Source organism: Capra hircus, chromosome 24 (genome assembly GCF_001704415.2).
Source record: "Capra hircus breed San Clemente chromosome 24, ASM170441v1, whole genome shotgun sequence".
NCBI classification, from domain to species: domain Eukaryota; kingdom Metazoa; phylum Chordata; class Mammalia; order Artiodactyla; family Bovidae; genus Capra; species Capra hircus.
In genome coordinates, this window is record NC_030831.1 from 21878558 (window position 1) to 21899180 (window position 20623).

Genomic DNA, 20623 nt, shown 5'->3' on the forward strand with positions numbered 1-20623 from the left:
TGGAGTTGTTTATTGTGGTGGCATAAAATCACAATATAACTTACCCTGACATGGAGAAACAGGGAAAGAGCTTAAGGTTGCCAGTATTCCAAATTTCAGGAGTGATTTAAAACACGTTTTAAAACAACTTTTATGCTATTTACTTCTTTCCTAGTAATTTCGCTAAGATGTTCATCAGTTCCAACACAGGATTCGCAGTGACAGAGTGCTGAGTTATGGTCGTTACAGGATGGCTGCACTAAAGAAATGCTGTATTTGAGATGCAACTTCCTTGAGTGAAATCACGATTTCTCACCCAGGCTCTCATTTGAGTCTGTCACTCTCCTTGGATATGAGATTATATCTAGGTGGTATGATATTGTCAACCAAATGTGGTATGATACTGTCAACCAACCATTATCTCTGAATGAGGGTTTCAAACACTTTTCCACGTCTTTCAGCAGGAAATCAGCGGCACACTTGAGTCAGGAAAAACTCCTGAAAAAGGTCTTCCCTGGTAGCTCAGTTGGTAAAGAATCCACCTGCAGTGCAGGAGACCCCAGTTCGATTCCTGGTTGGGAAGACCTGCTGGAGAGGGATAGGCTACCCACTCCAGTATCCTTGTGCTTCCCTGTGGCTCAGCTGGTAAAGAATCTGCCTGCAATGTGGGATATCTGGGTTTAATCCCTGGGTTGGGAAGATCCCCTGGAGAAGGGAAAGGCTACCCATCAGTATTCTGGCCTGGAGAATTCCATGGACTGTATAGTCCATGGGGTCGTGAAGAGTCAGACATGACTAAGCAACTTTCCCTTTCACTTTCATGAAGGATTCAATAAAGGAAGAGTTTAGAGAGGAGTGGCTGGGTGTCAGGAAACCAGAAGGGAGAATACAGTTCCAGGGGCTGTTTCTGAAGGAGAAAGCCTCACAGAGCAGGCTTCCTTGAGGGGACTTGGTATTGGGGCCAGTGTGAGGAAAGCAGGAGAGACTCCATCTTGAAGCTTGTCATCCTTCTTAAAGACAGGATGTGAACTGGGCCTGAATCCTGCCCAAGAGTGAGGAAACCGTTGCTAGGGAAAACCAGGTCTCCTGGAGACTTCCCTCCCTGCAGATGACAAACGGAGATTGCAGTTGAGGTCAGGCTGCCCCTGTTAGATTAACCATGGAGACATCTCCCCCTTGATGTATAATCATTGTTCCCCCCCTTTAACTTTAACTGTTTGATCTCCTAGCACCTGCTTGTTGTAAAACTCAATCATATACAACAAAGAGGTTGCTAACATGTAACCAGTCATGTAGTGGGGGGTATGAAACTGGGCCTCTCAGAAACATCAGGGTCCTTGTTGGGAACTGATTCCCTTTGGATCCGCTGGCATAATAAATTGTACTCCACTGTCCTGAGTGTCCTTCTAAGTGTATTTTGTGACTCTGGATTCCACAACACTGGGTCCTCTAGTTGATAGCTATGACCGCGTCCTGAAGGAGCTAAGAGAATAAATACCCGACATCATTCTTCCCACCCATCTCCTGCTCAGGCTCCCCGCTGGCTAAACTCACCTGGGCATCAGAGGGCTGGAGAGAGAACCCTTGTTCTGGGTCAGGCACACGGGCAAGAGGAAGAAGAGCAGAAGATAGACTTGGAAGATCATCAGTCTGAGGAGGGTGTGTTTCCCAAATTTAGATGCACCTATTTGGGATTAACACATAAAGGGGGTAACATCTGAAGAACTGAAAAAACAACCTGAGTGGCTGGTAAGCTGGAGTTGCAAAAATCGCAATGTTGGACTTTTAAGGCTGAAGTGTTATTTTATCTCAAATTAGATTTTGATCTTGTTGCTGTTCAGTTGCTAAGTCGTGTCTGACTCTGAAACCCCCTGGACTGCAGCATGCCAGGCTTCCCTGTCCTTCACTGTCCCCCGGAATTTACCCACACTCGTGTCCATTGAGTTGGTCAAAAATATAATCACAAAAAATTCACATCAACACAATGTCAGTTAACCAGCAGTATGATTTGGTACCCGCTGAAGCTGGGGGTGGATGTATGAACTCGTCAGCTCTGACACTCAGGATCTGGGGTCCAGGGCACCTGCTGTGTATTACCGAGTCGTAGGCTGACAGTTGGTCCCCAGGGATTAGGTAAGAAGGGAGTAATACACACAGTTGTGGTTGATCCCTCTGGGACAAGAAGTGAAAATGCAGTGTCTACATGACACAGGGCTGGGCTCTGTGGTTAAGGAAGTTTCTGAGAGTCACTGTCCTTTCTCACTGCTGATTGCCGAGACCTGTTGGGACCTAATGTCCAGTCAGCCGAAGTTACGGCAACAAAAAAAGAATGAGGAAGGCGAGAAAGAAAGGCAAGAAAAGGGAAGAGAAAATAAACAGTCAGGAGCCCCAGGCCAAGGCAGAACCACTAGCAGAAACAAAGAGACACTTGAGACTGCATACCCAGAGAAATGAGGATCAGAAGAATGGGGAACTGGAAAACAGCGAGCCTAGACGGTATTTAGAGACTTCCTGGGTTTTGGTGGTAAACGTGTTTATTTTAACAATTGCTAATAGCTTGGGTTTGGGCCATCAGAATCAATGTTCTCTGCCCTTGGAAATGCTGACAAACTCTCCAATAATGGGAATGACTATCACCTTTACTATTTATTTTTGAAATGAAGGCATATTTTATTAATGAGTTTTGATTAATGAGTTCTAAAGACTTTTCAAAATAGAACATGATGAAGCAAATAAAAAGGTGGTTTTAGAAATTTACATTCTAGTAACTAATTCAGCTTGGGGGCAGGATAGTATTCATGTCAGGCTATGTCTGAATTAGACTCCAGTGGATTTCCAGGTCAAGGGCATGGTGTGAGGCCTGGGGCACGGAACAGCATGGGGTTGGGCCCAGGGAGTGAGAGCTGAGGCCAGACACAGAGGGGGCAGGACAGAGCCAGGGCTTGTAAAACATGAGCATGAAACGTGCTCTCTCCACCTCATGGTAGAGTGTAATGAAAAGAAGCAGATAGGCTTCAGTTACCAAGAGACACTAACTTCTGTCATCTATGCTTTTAGAGTAAGAAATCAAGCCCACAATTTTGCCAATAGGAAAACCGGGCAGTGTTTAGGAGGTATGCAGAACTGACATAGAACGCGTGCAATCATTTATGAGAGCAAGTTGTACATGAAAAGATGTTTTCCCTCGTATTTGTCTCCTAGTAGAATCAATGCTGGATGAGCAGACACTGAAGTAAGAAATTCGTATGCCATTTGCTAGGATGACTAGCCCTAAATCAACCTTCCAGCAGGTGCTTGAGGCAATGTAAGCTAAGTAGTTTATAATGTAGTTAGAGAGAAACGTATAGAAAAATCAATGAGAAGATAACACAGGCAGAATTTCACAAAGGGCTCAGCTGTGTAGTTCTGGCTGTGAGGGTGGCAGGAATTCAGGCAGCCTTGGGTGGTGTTGACAGATTCTCAGGGAAATCAAGACGGATGCCAGCTGGGCCTGGAAGGATGGAAAGAATCTGCACAGTGAGACGGAGAGAATGTAGTGCTTGAAGGGTGGGGGCAGTGAGGCCACAGAGGAAGGTGTGCGAACCAGCTGCATGCAGGGCACAGGCCTGGCTGGAGGTCCTGTGTGAGGGGCTGGGGGTCAGCATTGGGAAGAGTTAGTACTAATTCTCAGAAGCCATTGGTTTCTGCAATGTCTGGGTCAAATGAGAAAGAAGCTCTTACTGACTTCAGCCCCATGAAGTATTACTAGAGCATCGTTCAGATGCCAATTTCAATCTTCCTGGGAGCTGGCAGGGATGATAAACAATAAGGATGCTGTCTGCTGCCGGTGAAAATGCTGACGCCAACATTAGCAACCGAGGTTGCCTGTTGTCAACATTTTCTGCACTGTTATTATTATTTTTTTTAATCACCACCAAAAACCCTCAAAATAGCCACAAGATAATTTCACTGGTGAATTCAATGAAACATTTACGGAATAAATAATACACAAAGTCTTCCAGAAAATTGAAGAGGAGGGAATAACTTTAATCTATGAGACCGGTGTTATCCTAATACCAAAACCAGGCTCAGACAGGACCAGAAAAGAAAGTAGAGACAAATTATGAACACAGATGCAAAACTTCTTAACAAGATTTTAGCAAATCAAATCCAACAACATACTAAAAGGATAATACATTCCCACCAAGTGGGATTTATTCCAGGAATTCAAGATTGGTTTAACGTTCAAAGAGTACTCAATCGAACGCCTCGTATTAACAGACTAGAAGAAAAACTATATGATGACCTTGTGTTTTGTGGTGTGTGCGTGCTCAGTCATATCCGACTCTTTGCCACCCCGTGGACTGCAGCCCGCCGGGCTCCTTGGTCCACAGAACTGTTCAGGCAAGAATGCTGGAGTGGGTTGCCATTTCCTCCTCCAGGGTGTGATGACCATAATAGATACATAACAAGCATTTAATAAAATCCTATTCCCATTCCTGATTAAAAACTCTCAGTCAACCAGGAATAGGAGGCAACTTCCTCAACTGATAAATAGCATCAGACGTAATGAAAACCCCACAGCAAACTTCAGACTTCATGATCAAAGATGGTTTCCCTCTGTGATGAGGAATGAGACGAGGATGTCTGTTTGCATCCCTTCTATTCAGTACTGCACTGGAGAGTCTGATCTGTGCAATAAGCAATAAATAAATAAATAAATAAAAATAAAAACTTGAGTGGCTCAGGCCTGACACTGGGCAGGGCCCTAGGTCCTCTGGGCATGCCTCTAATGTCCTCCAGTACACGACTGGATAAGATGTTGACTCAAGCCAGTTTGACCACTGTGTAGCTTAAAACATCTCCTCCCACCCCTCCCCGCCTTTGGATATTATTTCATTTTTCATTCTCTTGGAACTTCAGTTTCCTAAGGGATGAAACGGGTATAATAGCACTCCCCTATAGATCTATCACGAAGACTACATGGACTAAGCACGGAAAAGTAAACCACAAAGGGCCATTCCAGCCTCTGGTTTTGCTACATTCATGCTGAGTGCTGGGGAACTATGTGATCTGCTAAGAATGCAGGCAGGTACACGTAGGGGGTTGGGATTTGAGGAGCAAAGTGTACAGAAGGAGGGGCTGGGGCTAGAAGTGTAGGCCCTCACCTCCTAAGCTGTAGTAGGACAGGGCCAGACAGGAGCCGCGCCGGGGCACCCAGCTGGGCTGGGCCTCTTCCTCTCCTGCAGGGTGGGGGTGGGGCCTGAAGGCCAGTGGAAGAGAGGAGGGGGCTCCAGAGCCCTGGATCAGATTTGTTTAGGGGTTCTCCTCCTTACTGTTTGGCTCCCTTTGCTGACTTTTAGAAGCTCCCTCCACCCCTAAGGAGTAAAGTTGAAAGTGTAGTTACTCAGTCGTGTCTGACTCTTTGACCCTTTAAGGACTGTAGCCCACCAGGCTCCTCTGTATATGGAATTCTTTAGGCAATACTGCAGTGGATTGCCATTTCCTTCTCCAAGAGATCTTCCTGACTCAGGGATCAAACCTGGGCCTCCTGCATTGCAGGCAGATTCTTTACCATCTGAACCACAACGGAAGCCCACCTCTGGAGGCTCCTCCTAATTCAGAGGAAAGTAATCTGATGAAAATAACCTACAGTGAGACACCAGGGGTGATGACTCAACACTTGACCTCTTCTGGGAGTATCTGCCTTTTAAAAGAGCCCAGGACAAAGGCGGCGCCTAAGGTGACTCACCAGGAGCCTGGGGAGGGCTAGGGCTGGGCTCCTGCCCAGGAGGTATTTTAGGTCATGGTCTCTTAGTCTTCAGCATCAGAGTTTCCTCCTCTCAGACTGAGTTGACTGCCTGCCTGCCCTGCAGCAGGGGTGGGGGGAGAACTCAGAAGAGGATGAGGCCACCTAGCCAGAGGAAGCACCAGGAGTGGGGGAAGGGTGAGGATGCGGAGAGGATAGACAGATGTGGCTAGTTCACAGTTGTTACTGGTAGGGTGAGGCAGACTAGGCAATACAAAAGCCAGCCGATCTGAAACCATTTGCCGCAGTCAGTTCAATCGCTCAGTCATGTCCGACTCTTTGCATCCCAATGGACTGCAGCACGCACCAGATTGGGACTCAAACCCAGCCTAAAACCAGTTTGGGACTTGAACACACATGACTGGGACTCAGACCCAGCCAAAACCTGCTTGGGACTTGAACGCATGTGGCTGGAACTCAAACCGAGCCAAAATCCACTGTACCTGAGAGCCTAATGAAGCTCAGGTTCTTGATGTCTCATCACAGAAAGAATTCAGTGAGAGACAAAGTGACAGGTAAAAAGTGGATTTATTCAGATACAGAGAGAAGCACACTCCATAGACTGTGTGCCATCCCAGAGGGTGACTCTGGCAGTGAAATGTGGCAAGGTTAGTTTTTATCAGTTCAGTTCAGTTCAGTCCAGTGGCTCAGTCGTGTCCAACTCTCGGCGACCCCATAAATTGCAGTACATCAGGCCTCCCTGTCCATCACCAACTCCCGGAGTTTACTCAAACTCATGTCCATCGAGTCGGTGATGCCATCTAGCCTCTGTTGTCCCCTTTTCCTCCTGCTCCCAGTCCCTCCCAGTATCAGAGTCTTTTCCAGTGAGTCAACTCTTCGCGTAAGGTGGCCAAAGTATTGGAGTTTCAGCTTTAGCATCGGTCCTTCCAAAGAACACCCAGGGCTGATCTTTAGGATGGACTGGTTGGATCTCCTTGCAGTGCAAGGGACTCTCAAGAGTCTTCTCCAACACCACACTTCAAAGCATCAATTCTTTGGTGCTCAGCTTTCTTTGTAGTTCAATTCTCACATTCATACATGACTACTGGAAAAACCATAGCCTTGACTAGATGGACCTTTGTTGGCAAAGTAATGTCTCTGCTTTTGAATATGCTATCTAGGTTGGTCATAACTTTCCTTCCAAGGAGTAAGTGTCTTTTAATTTCATGGCTGCAATCACCATCTGCAGTGATTTTGGAGCCAAAAAAAATAAAGTCTGACACTGTTTCCACTGTTTCTCCATCTATTTCCCATGAAGTGATGGGACCAGATGCCATGATCTTTGTTTTCTGAATGTTGAGCTATAAGCCAACTTTTTCACTCTCCTCTTTCACTTTCATCAAGAGGCTTTTTAGTTCCTCTTCACTTTCTGCCATAAGGGTGGTGTCATCTGCCTATCTGAGGTTATTGCTATTTCTCCCGGCAATCTTGATTCCAGCTTGTGCTTCTTCCAGCCCAGTACTTCTCATGATGTACTCTGCATAGAAGTTAAATAAGCAGGGTGACAATATACGTACTCCTTTTCCTATTTGGAACTAGTCTGTTGTTCCATGTCCAGTTCTAACTGTTGCTTCCTGACCTGCATATAGGTTGCTCAAGAGGCAGGCCAGGTAGTCGGGTATTCCCATCTCTTTCAGAATTTTCCACAGTTTATTGTGATCCATACAGTCAAAGGCTTTGACATAGTCAATAAAGCAGAAATAGATGTTTTTCTGGAACTCTATTCTTTTTCGATGATCCAGCGGATGTTGGCAATTTGATCTCTGGTTCTTCTGCCTTTCCTAAAACCAGCTTGAACATCTGGAAGTTCACGGTTCACATATTGCTGAAGCCTAGTTTGGAGAATTTTGAGCATTACTTTACTAGCGTGTGAGATGAGTGCAATTGTGTGGTAGTTTGAGCATTCTTTGGCATTGCCTTTCTTTAGGATTGGAATGAAAACTGACCTTTTCCAGTCCTGTGGCCACTGCTGAGTTTTCCAAATTTGCTGGCATATTGAGTGAGTCAACAAAAGAGTCTGAAATGCAGTACTTGGATGCAGTCTCAAAAACAACAGAATGATCTCTGTTTGTTTCCAAGGCAAACTATTCAATATCACAGTAATCCAAGTTTTGCCCCAACAAGTAACGCTGAAGAAGCTGAAGTGGAATGGTTCTATGAAGACTTACAAGACCTTTTAGAACTAACACCCCAAAAAGATGTCCTTTTCATAATAGAGGACTGGAATGCAAAAGTAGGAAGTCAAGAAACACCTGGGGTAACAGGTAAATTTGGCCTTGGAATACGGAATGAAGCAGGGCAAAGGCTAACAGAGTTTTGCCAAGAGAACGCACTTGTCATAGCAAACACCTTCTTCCAACAACACAAGAGAAGATTCTACACATGGACATCACCAGATGGTCAACACCGAAATCAGACTGATTATATTCTTTGCAGCCAAAGATGGAGAACCTCTATACAGTCAGCAAAAACAAGACCAGGAGCTGACTGTGGCTCAGATCATGAACTCCTTATTGCCAAATTCAGACTGAAATTAAAGAAAGTAGGGAAAACTGCTAGACCATTCAGGTATTAGTTTTTATAGGCTGGGTAATTTCACATGCTAATGAGTGGGAGGACTATTCCTACTATTTTGGGTAAAGGGCAGAGATTTCCAAGATTTGGGCCACGACCCTCACTGCTTGGACTTTAAAGAGTGCCTTGAACTGCATGGCAGCTCTGGGTGTGTCATTTCACTTGCTGATTCATGATCAAGGTCAAGTCTTGTCCTATTTGATTCTAATCAGCCTATGTTGTGTCCTTGGGCTATGCCATCCTTTCAAAAGTTGTGCCTGCCCCTTTCCCTCCTGTCACAGGTCTGCCCAGCCACAGGAGAGTGGCCGGGAGGGCTGGGCTGGGGGCTAAGGAGGGAGACACTGGCATGTGTTCATTCGTCAGTTTGCAGCTGTGCATCTGGGCCCAGTAGGAAGAAAGCACATCTCCACCACTGTCAGAATGAGTACCTGATCAAGTCTTTGTGTGAAGGAGTTGGTTTGTTAAGTCCTCTCTGACTCTTTGTGACCCCATGGACTGCAGCACGCCAGGCTTCCCTGTCCTTCACCACCTCCTGGAGCTTGCTCAAACTCATGTCCATTGAGTCTGTGATGCCATCCAACCATCTCCTCTGTTGTCCCCTTCTCTCACTGCCCTCAATCTTTCCCAGCATCAGGGTCTTTTCCAAAGAGTCAGCTCTGCATCAGGTGGCCAAAGTATTGGAACTTCAGCTTCAGCACCAGTCCTTCCAATGTATAATCAGGATTGATTTCCTTTAGGGTTGATTGGTTTGATCTTGCAGTCCAAGGAACTCTCAAGAGTCTTCTCCAACACTACAGTTCAAAAGCACCAATTCTTTGGCACTCCGTCTTCTTTATGGTCCAACTCTCACATCCATACATGACTACTAGAAGGAGACAAACTTTTAACTGAGGAATTGTAAATTATTGAGCTCCAGGCCTGGGAACAAACGCTTGCCCTGTTAGACAGCTTCTTCCGACAGTGGGGAGCTGTAGGGCCTTGACTCAGCCGCCACTTGGTTCAGTCAGTCCTCCTACATACCTTGCGTTTGAGAAGCTGTGTCACTTCTGAACATGTGGCAGTTGTGGAGTGGAGCTAAGGTACAGATCCTGGAGCTTTAACTTTAGAAAACAATGAGGAATAAAAGAGTATCTTAATCCTCTTTAGTTGTGATTAAAACAAAAAATCCAGGAAGGGTGACAACTGATCATCGCTCCAGCTCTTGTTACCATCAGTAACAATATCCTAGTAGTACCACTCAGGTTTAGGGCACCCTTCCCTCTACAGAAGCTGAAAATGCCAGGTCCTCATTTTCCAAGTCTCTTTTGCAGCTTGGGCCTGAGCACAGCCAAAGGCTCCATCAAGCCAAAGACAGTGCCCAAACTTTGATGCAGTGGAGCATTGAAACAGAAGGTGGGCAGCCACCTGCCTTGTCTGGCTGGGCACAGAGGAGGTGGGTTTGTGCGGCCAAGCAGTGAGGTGACTCGCCCAAAATGGCTCAAGCATTGCCTCTTCCTTGGCTACTTTTGGACTCAGACCATTTGTTCTGATAGCTCAGCCTCATTGCCTAGAACACTCTGGACCCAAGAACTCTTTTTGCAGATTTCTTTCACTTGCCCTTCCTAAGCCCTTCAGCAGTCTGCATCCTTGCTCCAGGGCAGCCTCTGCACTTGAAGCCAGACACTGATGGCCCACATGTATATATCTGTTTCTTAGTGTCCACCACACCAGAAATTATATGACAAACAAAGCACTTCTTAAGAGAATCAGAAAATGAGCCAAGAGAGTTAAAGATGAAAGTGATCTTAGAGATTAGCTCTGCTTCAGAAATGAGGACTTCATGGTCCAGAATGATTTCACACTTTGCTTGAGGTTTCCCTTTATCATGATTTCTGCCACACTCCACTGCCTCTCATCTTACTAGGGGCATTTATTTGGCAACAGAGTAACTTATTGTAAAATTCAATGAAAAGTTCCTTGATCATTTGGAGTAATTGGAACTCTAATTTGCCACTAGTGGGAAGGTAAATTGGTACAATCACTTACCAAAACTATTGGCGGGATTTATTAAGCCATAGCCTATGACCCAGCAATTCCATTCTTGGCATTACCAACAGAACTGTGTACATGAGTGCATCAAAAGATGTGCACAGTGTTCATAGCAGGGTAACCCAACAGAACCCCCAAACCCTGGAAACCACCTAAATTTCAAGCAGAGGGACAGATACATTGTGATGTATTCTCACAATGGAAAATAATACAGCAATGAAAATGAAGCAGAGCTGCATGACTGATTCTTTGAGTAGTGGGGAGGAGAAGGGGTTGGCAATGGGCAAAAAACAGAGGGCTTTTAAGGCACTAATGATGTTCTACTTCTTGAACCAGATTGCCAAAATTCATCTTGCTGTACACTTATGATCTGAGTAATTTTGGTATGTGAGTTAGGCTTTAATAAAAATGTTTATTTTTATTTTAATCTCTGAAAACTCAGATAAACAGGATTGGATAACTCGTTTTAGAGATGAAGTCAAAAAAAAGTTGCAAGACTTAAGTAAAGAAAGTCCTGGATTCACCGAATGAAATCTTCAAAGTCCATACACCAAAGCACATGCCCTGGTCCATGAATGCGCACCCCAAGGCCTCCCGCACGGGCATCTGTGATGATTTTAGACATACTTCTAACACCTTTGGGGATCTGTCACTTTAGGCCACAGCATATTAAAAAAAGACAATCTGCTAAGCATATGGATGTGCTAGGAGAGAAATCTAAAGCCAACTCTTGAATGGCAGAAGTGAAAAACAGAAGGCAAGCACTCCAAGTGAGTATTGGTACAGGGCCATTCAGTACAGGGAAAACGCCTTACACACCAGCTCCAACTCATGAGAAGTTCCTCGTCTTAGAGCGGCATACAAACATTCAGATGCTCCATTCACACCGACGATTTCCAATCCTTACCAAAAGTTCAGATCCTTAGTGCAAGTAGGTGGGGAATCAAGTGGACCATTTCAGAAATGGCTCCACAATGGGGTCAGAGTTGCAAAGGTAAATGTGGGCTAAGGTCAGGAGCCATTTGCACTCAGATTCAGGGATGGACTCAGAGTAGCCACTTCAGGAGCTGGGGTGAGATGGGGTGGGGGTGGAGGCTCCAGGAACCCTGAGACGAGCAAGATGGGAGGCCAGGGCAGCTGGACTTGGTCAGCACCCATTCAAGTGTGCCTCAGTAAGACTTAAAAAGAAAAGATAATGAGACTGGTCATAGGGCCTCGTAAGTAGTTCGAGACTTTATAGAATGAATCATTTTCTAAAAAACTGTGAGTGACATCACATGTTCCATTTCTGCTCTTCCAAATAATGGCAACCCATTATTGGGTTGATGAGGAAACCCCATCAGCTAGCCAGGCTTCCTTGGGCAAGGCGGGGGTGGGGGCTTCTGCGCCCCCCCACAGCTCTTGGGGCTTCCCAGTGGCCCACTAGGAGAAAGGTGGCTGCTGCTGGCCCTTTGCCCGGAACGGGTCTCCCTTCCTCGGCCGGCCATGTGCTCTTCGCAAGCCGGGCACACTCTGGGAGCTGGACTGGCCAGTTCACCAGCCTTGGAGCAGAAGAGCAAGGTCTTGTGAGGACGTAGAATGAAGAACACCTGGGAGGAGATCTCAGCTCCTTAGAGTCTTCTGAGGATTTCTTTGCAAGCTTAGAAAATGAACATCTCTGGGCCTCTGTATCATCCCTGTTTTATTCCGCAACAAACTATCCGCAAAACTTTTGGACTGACTGTCTCCACTGCTACCTCAAAGCACAAGCACAGCTGATGCTGGTGGAAACAAACTGTCATGGGTGAGTAAAAACAAACAAAACCCAGTAACATCTCAGCAGAATTCGGAACCAAGACACACGGGGAAAACTGAAGCCGGCTGACATTAAGAAGGCAGGTGTTGCCACAGCCCAGGGATTAGCAAATTTGAGGTTTGCAGAGAGCAAAATAGGGAGGCAACCTCAGAGACACAGAATTATAGTAATCACAATTGTTTTCTTTCTCTATAATATGCACAAAGAGTAAATGCTAAATGCTAAGTAATTCATTTTAAGTAATGGGTGGGGCCTCTGGTAAGAGATGAGGGCAGGACCAGTGCTCAGAGAAGGGGTATGCGGCTGATCAGGATGAGAAAATACTATCCCTGGAGCATGACACTAGCCCTCAGAATTAAAGGGAAGAACCCCACTATTTGGGGAGACATATGTCAGCATTTTGGGGCACATTTGTAATGTTAAATTCATGTTTATATAACATGAATGGGTTTAAGGAGTAATTCCAGAAACCATGTTGTTGCTATTATTTAGTCTCCAAGTCGTGCCCGGCTCTTTGTGACCCCATGGACTGTAGCCCACTAGTCTCCTCTGTTCATGGGATTTCCCAGGCAAGAGTACTGGAGTAGGTTGCCAAGTCTTTCTCTACCAGTAAACACAGAGGCCCTTAAAACTATTTTCTCTCATTCAGACTTTGCAAAGCAATATTACCTATTGAGGCCAAAATTCAGAGAGAAGACTGCATGAGCCTGGCTGCCAGGTGTGACTGTGTGACAGGTGCAATGCCCGGCTAGAGGGGTTGCCATCATATCATAGCTGGTATAAAAGGTGCATCTGGAGTTGAGCTGTGCGCAGCCTGCCCACGGGTACGTGGCAAGTAGGGCAGGCCCGCAGCACACCGGTATAGTAAGGCCCTCGGCAGACCGTCACTGCGGGGCGTGCAAAGCTCCGAAAAGTGATGGAGAAGAAACTGTTTCTGCCCAAGTGAGCCTAAAATCCACACTACACATGTCTGTGATGGAAGAAACAGGCAGCTGGGAGCATGTCCTTCAGGGACATCTCACTTGGTTTAAAGGTGGGAATAGAGAGATCAGAGGTGATTTCTGGGAGATGATGTCCAAAGAACAAACCCAGATAAGACTGTGACCCTCCGAGGGCCTCCACAGACTCCTGGTAGCCCTGGGCTATTTTGGCCTGCATACAGTCTGGGACAGGCGCTGCACGCTCTGCTCCTCTCCTGGTGGCTGGGAGTTGGGGATTTTGAAGGTCTTGACTGCAGCTTCAAGATTTGTGTCAAGGAGTCCCATACCAACTGGGGCAGCCACTGACCATACAGAGAGCAACGCCCCTTGTACTTTACACAAGTTATCAAGAGAAGACAGACGGCGTGGCTTCCATCCTATAACACGATCCCAACACCCACCATCCTTCCTGAGACTGATGCAATGACTGAGTAGATAACATTATATCTCAGGTGAGATGGAGTAGCTTAAAAGCTCATCAACTTGAGCCTTGAACAACATGGGAGCTGGGGGGAGGGGAGGCCCACCCACGTGCCATTGAAAATCTGCATATAACTTTACAGGAAGCCCTCCAGACGCATGGGTCCACATCTGTAGATTCAATCAGCCCAGATTGTACTGTTTTCTTGCTCAGTTACTAAGACGTGTCCGACTCTTTGTGACCCCATGAATGGCAGCACATCAGGCCTCCCTGTCCATAACCAACTCCTGGAGTTTACTCAAACTCATGTCCATCAAGTCAGAGATGCTATCCAACCATCTCATCCTCTGTCATCCCCTTCTCCTAATCTCTGTCTTTCCCAGCATCAGGGTCTTTTCTAATGAGTTGGCTCTTCACATCAGGTGGCCAAAGTATTGGAGTTTCAGCTTCAGCATCAGTCCTTTCAATGAATATCCAAGGTTGATTTCCTTTAGGATTGACTGGTTTGGTCTCCTCGCTGTCCAAGGGACTCTCCAGGGTCTTTTCCGGCACTGCAGTTCGAGTGCGTCAATTCTTCGGTGCTCAGCCTTAGTACCTGTAGCATGTATTTATCAAAAAAAAAAAAAAAAAAAAAAAATCCTTAAGTAAGTGGCCTCACACAGTTCAAACCCATGTTGTTCAAGGTCAATTGTATTTATTCTTTTTATTTAACATTTACTGATTTGGCTGTGCTAGGTCTTAGTTGTGGCACACGGGATCTAGTTCCCTGACCAGGGATTCTGCCCAGGCCCCCTGCATTGGGAGCGTGGAGTCTTAGCCACTGGACCACTAAGGAAGTCCCAACTGTATTTATTCTTAATTGTTATGTCTTAACTGGGATCGAGACTCTGGCTAAAGATACTTAATTGGCGGTCACAGTGAGGGCACCAGCAGCTTTCACTAAAGGAAAGGTGGCATCGGTGAGGGACACGGGAGCCACAGGTACCAGCAAGAAGGCTGCAGAGGAAGTCCATAGAGAGGCCTCCTGCTACAGCAGATGTGCCCTGCAAGTTCTCAAGAAAAACTGGGGAGGTGACTTAGGGAAGGCTGAGGCCCTGCCTCCACATGAAAGCTAGCAGAATACAGGTCATCAGTGCTCACATATCTCCTCTCCAGCATGTGTGAGCCACATCCAGGGGCTTCCCAGGCAGCTCAGTGGTAAAGAACCTGCCTACCAAAGCAAGGAGACACAGGTTCAGTTCCTGGGTCAGGAAGATCCCCTGGAGGAGGAAATGGCAACCCACTCCAGTGTTCTTGCCTGGAGAATCCCAGGGACATTTGAGCCTGGCCAATGACTGAGCACACAGAAGCCACGCCCACTGCAGGGCGCGGAGCCCCTGCATGTGCCCACGGTGTGCAGCGACGGCTCTGCCAAGGTGGGCGTGCGGCAGGTTTCTCCCCAGTCTGGACCTTTTCGCTCCCTTGAGGGGCTGTGCTCCCGCATCTCTCTCCTTCTCCTTGCTCCTCGTCACCTCCGGCTGCTCAGCCACGCGATCCTCGATAGCTCTAGTCACTGCCACAGACAGCTTCTGCCCGGCCGAGAAGACAAATCTAATGTCTGCTCCCCAGCTAGACTGGGGGCTTCCTGAGAGCAGGGAGTACTCTTGTTTTGTTTGTCCCTGGCTCCATCATCAGGGCTGGACATATTACAACTGCTTCATAGATACTGGATGACTAACAGTGATGGGAACACAGAACAGAGCTTTTAACCAAGCCAGAGAGATGGTGAGGCCTAAAGTAATAGAATGTCAGCCAAGACAGGAAGGGTGCGTGGAAAGAAATGAGGGTGGGGGTGGGGAGAAAAGCAACTTCCAGGGAGAAGTAGTAGCAACGTGGGTGAAGGCCCGGAGGGAGGAGGGAATACAGCTGATTGGCGGAACCAACAAAAAAGTGAAAACTGAACTGGAGGGTAGGGAGTTGGTGAGAGGCAAGGTTGGAGATGGGGGTAGCTCCCTGAAGGCCTGTTAATCCATGCTGTGGACACTGGACTTCACTCTAGGGACCAGGGGAAGCCACCAAAGGGTTTCAAGCAGAGGGCATGATAACACATACACATCTGTACTGTACAAAAGGTCAAGTGGAACTGCATGCGGGAATTGGGTTGGAGGGACCACAGGAATCCAAACGATAAAAGGCAATATGGGAGTCCTAGAGGGAGGCGGAGAAGGCAAAGGCAACCACTCCAGTACTCTTGCCTGGAAAATCCCATGGACGGAGGAGCCTGGTGGGCTGCAGTCCATGGGGTCGTGAAGAGTCGGATGTGACTAAGCGACTTCACTTTCACACATTGAAGGAAATGGCAACCCACTCCAGTGTTCTTGCCTGGAGACTCCCGGGGATGGGGGAGCCTGGTGGGCTGCCATCTATAGGGTCGCACAGAGTTGGACACAACTGAAGTGACTTAGCAGCAGCAGAGAGAGACGATGGTGGCTGGAATGGGGTTACAGTGTGGAGGTGGCCAAAGGGGAGGAGTCAAGGATGACGTCCAGGTTTCCAGTTTGAACAACTGGTGGATAATGGTGGCATTTATTGTGATAGGAAACTGTAGGGAGGAGTGTGCTTTGGAGGAGCAGGGAGGAAAACAAATTGTGTTTTTGCCATGTTGACTGTGAGATGACTGTAGGCATCTGAATTCATATCCAGGTGGGGAATTTTATATCTGGATATGCATCTTTGGAGAAAGACCCAGATAAGAGATGTAAATCTGAAAGTCATCTTCATTTAGATGGCACTTGAACCCCCTGTGAATTGGTGAAATGTCTGAGGAGAGTACAAAGTGTGGAGGGCAGAGGGCCTTTAACCAAGCAGTGAGGAACTATTAATAAGTAAGGACTAAGCAAGGAGGAGCTGATTCCAAACCTGACTGATCTTTAGAATCACCTGGGAAATTGTGAAAACCTATCTGCTGGAGGAGTATGTCTAGTGTGGTGTACGTGTGCTCAGCTGTGTCTGACTCTTTGCGACCCCAAGGACTGCAGCCTGACAGGCTCCCCTGTCCATGGGATTCTTCAGGCAAGAATACCCGAGTAAGTTGCTATTTCCTTCTCCAGGGGATCTTCCCAACCCAGGGATCACACCCGTGTCTCTGGAGCCTTCTGCCCTGGCAGGCAAATTCACTACCACTTGGGCCACCTGGGAAGTCCAGGGAGTATGTCTACATAACTTATATTTTGAAAAAAGTATAGTGTGATTAGAAACCATTTGGTAAAAGAAAAAAGCTGTCAAAGAAAGGATCAGTGGTTAGGAAAAATGAAAAAAAAAAAAAAAAAAGGATGGTGGTGTTTCCGAGTCACAAGGGAAGGAACTCAGGAAGAAAGGATGAGACAAAATCAGGACTGAATTTTGTGCTGGGAAGCCAGATGGTAAGGTACCCACCTGTCTGACTCCTCGGAAGCAGGGGACAGGTGTTTGAACTCAGTAAACATTTATGATTTAGGGGATTATGGGAAGGTGCCCAGCAGAGCACGCTGTGCTCGATGCCCTCCAGGAGGCATGCACAGGGTGGGCACAAGGCAGGGGAGGGAAAAGGAAGGGGCATCAGGTGGCAGGGAGCTTTTCACTGGAAGTAGCATCTGAACTGCAGCATTCTTAGGAAATAGTGGAAATGAAACTATGAAGAATTATCAGAATGAATGTACACTCTAGGCAAGAGTTAGACCCAGCCAGAGCACAGAGAATTAAATGTTCAGCATGAAACAAGAGAAGGGGGCAGAGGCAGTTATTAAGAACCATATGTTGTTGTTCAGTTGTGTCCAACTCTTTGCAACACCATGGACTGCAGCAAGCCAGGCTCCCCTGTCCATTACCAACTCCTAGGGCTTGCACAAACTCATGTCATCGAGTCGGTGATGCCATCCAATCATCTCATCCTCTGTCACCCATTTCTCCTCCTGCCTTCAATCTTTCTCAGCATCAGGGTCTTTTCCAATGAGTTGGTTCTTTGCATCAGGTGGCCAAAGTATTGGAGCTCAGCTTCGGCATCAGTCCTTCCAATGAATATTCAGGACTGATTTCCTTTAATATTGACTGGTTGGATTTCCTTGCAGTCCAAGGGACTCTCAGGAGTCTTCTCCAACACCACAGTTCAAAAGCATCAATTCTTCAGCATTCAGCTTTTTTTATGGTCCAACTCTCACATCCATACATGACCACTGGAAAAACCATAGCTTTGACTAGATGGACCTTTGTTGGCAAAGTAATGTCTCTGCTTTTGAATATGCTCTCTAGGTTGGTCATAACTTTTCTTCCAAGGAGTAAGCATCTTTTAATTTCACGGCTGCAGTCACCATCTGCAGTGTCTTTGGAGCCCAAGAAAATAAAGTTTGTCACTGTTTCCATTGTTTTCCCAACTATTTCCCATGAAGTGATGGGACCAGATGCCATGATCTTCGTTTTCTGAATGTTGAGCTTTAAGCCAACTTTTTCACTCTCCTCTTTCACTTTCATCAAGAGCTTCTTTAGTTCTTCTTTGCTTTCTGCCATATGGGCAGTGTCATCTGCATATCTGAGGTTATTGATATTTCTCCTGGCAATCTTGATTCCTGCTTGTGCTTCATCCAGCCTGGCATTTTGCATGAGGTACTCTGCATATAAGTTAAATAAGCAGGGTGACAATATACAGCCTTGAGATACTTTCTGAATTTGGAACCAGTCCGTTGTTCCATATCTGGTTCTAACTGTTGCTTCTTGACCCGCATACAGGTTTCTCTGGGGCAGGTAAGGTAGTTTAGTATTCCCATCTCTTTAAAAATTTTCTACATTTTGCTGTGATCCACATAGTCAAAGACTTTGATGTAGTCAATGAAGCAGACATTTTTCTGGAATTCTCTTGCTTTTTCTATGATCTAGTGGATGGTGGCAATTTGATCTCTGGTTCCTCTGCCTTTTCTAAATCCAGCTTGAATATCTGGGAGTTCTCAGTTAATGTACTATTGAAGCCTTGCTTGGAGAATTTTGAGCTTTACTTTGCTAGCATGTGAAATGAGTGCAGTTGTGCAGTAGTTTGAACATTCTCTAGCATTGCCCTTCTTTAGGACTGGAATGAAAACTGACCTTTTCCAGTCCTGTGGCCACTGCTGAATTTCCAAATTTCCAAATTTGATGGTATATTGAGTGCAGCACTTTCACAGCATCATCTTTTTGGATTTGAAACAGCTCAGCTGGAATTCCATCACCTCCATAAGAAACTTATATGCCAAAGTAAAAGGCCCCTGAAGAACACAGGTGACATGATTAGCTCTGTGATCTAGTTAGACCATTCTGGAAACCGGTATGAAGGGTGGTCTGTGGTCAGGGTGGTATTAGAAAAGACAAAAGTTCAAACTGACATAAAGGGGCTTTGTAAATCCAATATAAAATAAAATTTTTTTTTAAAGTTAAAAAAAAAAAAAAAAAAAAGGAGTGTGTGTGTTGCAAGGATCCAGATGAGGGTCAATGGATTCAACAGGATAGGAACAGAAGTGAGGGGGTCATTACCCAGAATGAGAAGAGAATGGACCCAGGAGGCCAGGATCACTACCTAGGTTCTGGCTTAGGTGACTAGCCCACTGGAGGTGTTAGTTACTGAAATAAGGAATGAGGAACACTAGATTTAGGTGAAGAGGGGGTGGAGATTGGAACATAGAAGGGAACATTTCAACAGTGGTAAGCTATTCTTTTCTCTAAAGGAGAAAAGATGTCAGTAACATTACTACTAGTTTCCTAACTGTTCTTTCTCTCACCTTTAAGTCATTTTGCAGCCTATTTCTTTCAAATATCCAGATTCACAAATACCCCTTTCCTCTATCAGAAAACAGCAGCTTCAACCAGTTACAAGGAGTTCATTCAGTTTTTAACTACTTCATTATAAAAATACATATAATGTAACCATGACTTGCAAGGTACTTGTGAACCTGGGAAAGAAAAGAGAGGAAAACATAACTGGTTTCCCCTCATACAGCTTATGTTCCAGCAGAAGCCAAATAAATTAGCCTACCAATTATAAACCAGGTAACTTATGTCACAAAACTTTGAAGGCATATAAAGTAGTACATGGCTAGTAACTGAGGAGGGCCGGGGTGGTGGTGGTATTCCACCTAAGTTTATAAAGGTTTTAGCAGATCTGTGAACTTTTTAATGTTTGCTTGTACACTTGACAGAAATGGTAGGGACCTAACAGAAGCAGAAGATATTAAGAAGAGGTGGCAGGAATACACAGAACTGTACAAAAAAGATCTTCATGACTCAGATAATCACGATGGTGATCACTCACCTAGAGCCAGACATCCTGGAATGTGAAGTCAAGTGGGCCTTAGAAAGCATCACTACAAACAAAGCTAGTGGAGGTGATGGAATTCCAGTGGAGCTATTTCCAATCCTGAAAGATGATGCTGTGAAAGTGCTGCACTCAATATGCCAGCATAATTGGAAAACTCAGCAGTGGCCACAGGACTGGAAAAGGTCAGTTTTCATTCCAATTCCAAAGAAAGGAAATGCCAAAGAATGCTCAAACTACCACACAGTTGCACTCATCTCACACACTAGTAAAGTAATGCTTAAAATTCTCCAAGCCAGGCTTCAGCAATACGTGAACCATGAACTTCCAGATGTTCAAGCTGGTTTTAGAAAAGGCAGAGGAACCAGAGATCAAATTGCCACCATCCGCTGGATCATGGAAAAAGCAAGAGAGTTCCAGAAAAACATCTATTTCTGCTTCTTTGACTATGCCAAAGCCTTTGACTGTGTGGATCACAATAAACTGTGGAAAATTCTGAAAGAGATGGGAATACCAGACCACCTGACCTGCCTCTTGAGAAACCTGTATGCAGATCAGGAAGCACGGGTTAGAACTGGATATGGACCAACAGACTGGTTCCAAACTGGAAAAGGAGTACGTCTAAGCATCTTGCTTACAATGCAGGAGACCTGGGTTCAATCCCTGGGTTGGGAAGATACTCTGGAGTAGGAAATGGCAACCCATTCCAGCACTCTTGCCTGGAAAATCCCATGGACGGAGGAACCTGGTAGGCTACAGTGCATGG